At 45.3% G+C, this 5,589-nt stretch overlaps 1 pseudogene; it reads right to left on the bottom strand.

Moving 5' to 3' along the window:
• Positions 1-785: 785 nt before the first annotated feature.
• On the bottom strand, positions 786-2,661 carry LOC138737368 (zinc finger BED domain-containing protein 5-like; annotated as a pseudogene).
• Between the last annotated feature and the right edge of the window lie 2,928 nt (positions 2,662-5,589).

Here is a 5,589-nt window from a genome sequence, read left to right as displayed (position 1 = left end):
TTTACACTTTTTTTTTTCAAATGTTCGTCAATCTATTCTATATAAAAGCAGCATCTTATCTTTTTTTTTTGAAAATTTTATTTACTAATCAACATCTTATCTTTGGCAAGTATTTTTTTAATGTAATCTTTTGTCCAGGAAAATTAGGCAAAAAAAATCATGAGTTGATTTGTCACTCTCTGGTAATCTCCTGATTCTTTGGCTTGGCTTCGCGGACGAAGATTTATGGAGGGGGTAAATGTCCACGTCAGCTGCAGGCTCGTTTGTGGCTGACAAGTCCGATGCGGGACAGGCAGACATGGTTGCAGCGGTTGCAGGGGAAAATTGGTTGGTTGGGGTACTGATAGAGCACAAATATATTACCAATCAATAAAGTTCATGACTTAGTGTTACATAGCTAAAGGCTGACTAACTTCTCAGTGTCAACACTAGAATTGCAATTCTGCAATGCATGAATCTCAATTTTTCCATCTGTGTGGTTAAAGTACAAATCATAACGACTGCTCTCCAGAGGCAAATATTAATGCAAAAGAAAATTAATGCTGGATAAATCAAATGAATGGAAAATACTGAAAATACTCAGCTTGTCAGGAGGTTCTGCAAAGTGGTCTCTCATTCTGTTTGCTTTCTCCAGTGCAGAGCAGAGTTTGTTGCGAGCACACAATGCAGTGTAGTAGACGAGGGCTTCCCTTCATGAATCCTTGATCCCTCATTGACCCCCAGGCATGTATAAATAAACAAACAAACAAATAAATAATTAAGTAGACCTGTAGTTTTCAGTTGTATTAGTGAGGGAAACTGTATAGCAAACTCAGCTTTGGTTGGAGATTGGTGAGTTTTAGATGCAAGTCACCACATTCTCCCAGGTTCAGTCTGTTCCTCTGCTTTGTTATCACCACATTTGTGTGGCTAAAACCAGCTTCAAAGTTGCATGAGCTTGGGAATCCAAGTAAAAATGGCTCAACTGCTGCACCAAGCTTAGGGCATTTAGTAGCAGTATTTACATTGCTCCAATAGTCACTGAGGCTTTGTGATCGACAAACACATCAACGAGTACATCTTCTAAGTGGGATTCAATGTCTTCATTTTCCATCTCCAAATCAAACAGTGTAACAATCTGGTCAGGTACGTGAATTTTCTCCAGGTCCTTGAAATACATTTTAAAGTTATCCCTTAATTTTTCAAGGTGTTTTATGTACATCTCCAGATCACCATCTGAAATGTTTTTATCTTCTTCCAATTGCTGTAAGTTTGAAAAATACTTAAAATCTTTACATGCCGATGAAGATTTAAATTGGCCTATTTTGACTTGGAAACCTATTAGGATTGTTCAGGCTTAATAATTGTAACATCTTTACCTTGCAGATGTTTTTGTACTTCATTAAATTTTGAATCTAGGTCTGCCAAATAGAACAGATGGTATTACCCTTTTTCATCTCGTCACATAGCGATGGATCCACATCAGTAAGAAACTCCACAGTTGAGTCATACAAGTCAACAAGTCTTTGCAAGTTATCACCTCTTGACAACCCCCTTAACTCGGTGTGCAAAAGTAATTGATTCAAAGCTTCATTTTTTTTTTTAAACAGATCATTGCAAACAGTCGTGAATTGAGAGGATGTGCTTTAATTTTATTGACTGACCTGATCCACACTTTTAAGGCATCACTGAGTTCACCACTCAGTTTTTTGGCTACAAGATGGTGTCTGTGTAATACACAGTGAACGGTACATACATTGGGAACCTTTTTCTTGAGTAAGGCAGCAAATCCTCTGTAACAGCCAACCACTGCAGCAATATTCCTGAGGTGTTTCTTCAAATAATCCGGCAAAAATCGAAAAATTGTTTCACCTTTCGCTTCATCTTTAAGTTACTTGGCAAAAAAAAGACCTCGTTAACAATGCCTTTAGACTTGGACAATAAACCCTCACATAAGCCATGGGAATATTTGAACTGCCAAAAGTTGCTTCATCGAGTTGGATGGAAAACGTACAATGTCGAAGCTCAAATGCCAGGGTTTTCCCCACGTAATCGGCCATCTCATCAATGTATTGTCACATGGTATTTGCACTTAATGGCATGCATTTTAGAACAAGTTGAGAGTCTTCCTTCAGAACATTTTCAATCATATCTTTAATTTCTGGTATGATCTCCTCAACAATGGTATAGGATTTTCCTTTTTTGCTATACCACCTCACAGACAAAAGACAAAAGAGAAAAACCCAACACCCAACCCCAACCAACCAATTTTCTCTTGCAACCGCTGCAACAGTGCCTGCCTGTCCCGCATCGGACTTGTCAGTCACCAACGAGCCTGCAGCAGACGTGGACATACCCTCCATAAATCTTCATCCGCGAAGCCAAGCCAAAGAAAAAAAGTAGGGAGATAGTGTAAGATGCCTTCAGTCCTCCTTCATTATCAGCACTGGCAGGGGTTTAAAAATTGTCTTTACATTTGGTCAATTCGTCATTTTTTCTTTCAGTGCCTTAAAAAAACATCAAGATCTTTGTTTTTCTAATTGGAGTGAATACTTTCGAGGTGATCTTTTCACATAACAGGCACATAGGCTTTGTTTCATTAGTAAATGAATAATCAAGCCCAAATTTCAAATGCTCTCGTGAATATTGTTGGCACTTACTCTCAGCATTAGTGGCAGCCATTGTGCTTACTAGAAATGTGGCAAATTTACACAGCAAATGCACAGCTATCAGCTCAGTGACACCACTCCGATAGCTATGGGTGTTGAGTGCGCACTGGCTGCCACTGGACTAGTTGGCGCTGTTGGACAGAAAATGACGTGGCCAGGATACTTAGCCTAGCATTGCCTCAACCCAGATTTTCATTACGTACTTGAAAATAAAAGTAAGGATAAGCTAAAATGTTTTTAAATGTTACAAGACTAAAATGCAAATGATGAATAATATAGTATGAATAATGGGTATTTTTTTTAAAATAGAGCAAATGTGTAAAGAAAATCCAAGTCCATTCATCCATATGGAAATAGGTATTACAACAGTCCATGTTTTGTTATTCAAACTAATAATAAATTATTACAACTATATCATTGTTTCAGTAAACAGAATATAAAATAGACAAAAACTAATATATATGAATTAGAAATTTGCATCAGCAAGATGTATTTTATGTATTTTTATTTCTTGTAAGAATGTCAGTTTTCGACACCAAAGTTCAATTGACCTGGAATTTATCAACCACCTTTAGACCCCCAGGCATTTATTTCTTCTTTGGCTTGGCTTCGCGGACGAAGATTTATGGAGGGGGTAAAAAGTCCACGTCAGCTGCAGGCTCGTTTGTGGCTGACAAGTCCGATGCGGGACAGGCAGACACGATTGCAGCGGTTGCAGGGGAAAATTGGTTGGTTGGGGTTGGGTGTTGGGTTTTTCCTCCTTTGCCTTTTGTCAGTGAGGTGGGCTCTGCGGTCTTCTTCAAAGGAGGTTGCTGCCCGCCAAACTGTGAGGCGCCAAGATGCACGGTTTGAGGCGTTATCAGCCCACTAGCGGTGGTCAATGTGGCAGGCACCAAGAGATTTCTTTAGGCAGTCCTTGTACCTTTTCTTTGGTGCACCTCTGTCACGGTGGCCAGTGGAGAGCTCGCCATATAACACGATCTTGGGAAGGCGATGGTCCTCCATTCTGGAGACGTGACCCATCCAGCGCAGCTGGATCTTCAGCAGCGTGGACTCGATGCTGTCGACCTCTGCCATCTCGAGTACTTCGACGTTAGGGATGTAAGCGCTCCAATGGATGTTGAGGATGGAGCGGAGACAACGCTGGTGGAAGCGTTCTAGGAGCCGTAGGTGGTGCCGGTAGAGGACCCATGATTCGGAGCCGAACAGGAGTGTGGGTATGACAACGGCTCTGTATACGCTTATCTTTGTGAGGTTTTTCAGTTGGTTGTTTTTCCAGACTCTTTTGTGTAGTCTTCCAAAGGCGCTATTTGCCTTGGCGAGTCTGTTGTCTATCTCATTGTCGATCCTTGCATCTGATGAAATGGTGCAGCCGAGATAGATAAACTGGTTGACCGTTTTGAGTTTTGTGTGCCCGATGGAGATGTGGGGGGGCTGGTAGTCATGGTGGGGAGCTGGCTGATGGAGGACCTCAGTTTTCTTCAGGCTGACTTCCAGGCCAAACATTTTGGCAGTTTCCGCAAAGCAGGACGTCAAGCGCTGAAGAGCTGGCTCTGAATGGGCAACTAAAGCGGCATCATCTGCAAAGAGTAGTTCACGGACAAGTTTCTCTTGTGTCTTGGTGTGAGCTTGCAGGCGCCTCAGATTGAAGAGACTGCCATCCGTTGGAGGCGGCGGCCCCAGTCCAGGCACAGGGAGAGCAGCAGCGGCCCCGGCCCCGGTCCGGGCGAAGGGTAGGCGGCAGCGGCCCCGATACGGGCAGGAGCAAGGGGGAGACGGCGGCCCCGGTCGTGTGAGGCAGACGGAGGCCCCGATACGGGCAGAGAGTTGGAGGCGGCGGCCCCAGTCCAGGCACAGGGAGAGCAGCAGCGGCCCCGGCCCCGGTCCGGGCGAAGGGTAGGCGGCGGCGGCCCCGATACGGGCAGGAGCAAGGGGGAGACGGCGGTCCCGGTCGTGTGAGGCAGGCGGAGGCCCCGATAGGGGCAGAGAGTTGGAGGCGGCGGCCCCAGTCCAGGCACAGGGAGAGCAGCAGCGGCCCCGGCCCCGGTCCGGGCGAAGGGTAGACGGCGGCGGCCCCGATACGGGCAGGAGCAAGGGGGAGACGGCGGCCCCGGCCTCGGTCGAGTGTGGCAGGCGGAGGCCCCGGTCCGGGCAGGGAGTGGGAGGCGGCGGCCCCAGTCCAGGCACAGGGTGAGCTGCGGCGGCATCGGCCCCGGTCCGGGCAGTATGGACCGACCTAGGAGGGGAGGCAGGCCCCTCCTGCCCGGGTAAGAAACCTGCATAGGAGAAGGCCACTCCGATATAAAACCTACGACCCAAGGACCTCGCTGCCACGTCCCAGCTTGCTTGGCCACGGCACACGAACCATGGGTGTAAAGGGTGGGGCCAGGCATTTATTGGCGCCTTGAATAATCCCATTGACCCCCCCCCCCAGGGTTCAATATCAATCACTTGAGACCCCTGTACTAGACTGTACCACAGAGTGAATAACGACTTTGCAAAATACCTCCAATCTCTCTAAGAATGGCAGTAAGCTTATACAGTACAACTCCTGCTAACTGGAATTCAAGCAAATGGCAGCCTCAAGCCACCGGCAAAAAAATTGCAGAAAATAAATAGGTAAAAAATATGTAGGTTTAAAATTGACGCGCCTCATCGTTAGTTCACCAGTCATACAACACACAACCTCACTGATCCAACATCTGACAGTCCCCATGGGTGCTAGATTCCAGGGGTTTTACTGTAGTTGCCTGTTATTTAAGCTCTTCATCCCAGTCGCACCATGATCTATTTTTCCAATTAAATTTCATAGAAGTTTGAGGAAGAACAACCATTTTTTTAATCAAAGCACTTTGGTACTCAATATTAAATTCAACAATTTCAGGTAATTTTTGTTTCCAGTTGATATTGGAACTGTTATGCACTCTCTAACACCCACACT

The sequence above is a fragment of the Narcine bancroftii genome, chromosome 6 (genome assembly GCF_036971445.1).
Source record: "Narcine bancroftii isolate sNarBan1 chromosome 6, sNarBan1.hap1, whole genome shotgun sequence".
NCBI classification, from domain to species: domain Eukaryota; kingdom Metazoa; phylum Chordata; class Chondrichthyes; order Torpediniformes; family Narcinidae; genus Narcine; species Narcine bancroftii.
Note: the sequence above shows the minus strand (reverse complement) of the source record. Positions and strands in the feature narration are given on the sequence as shown.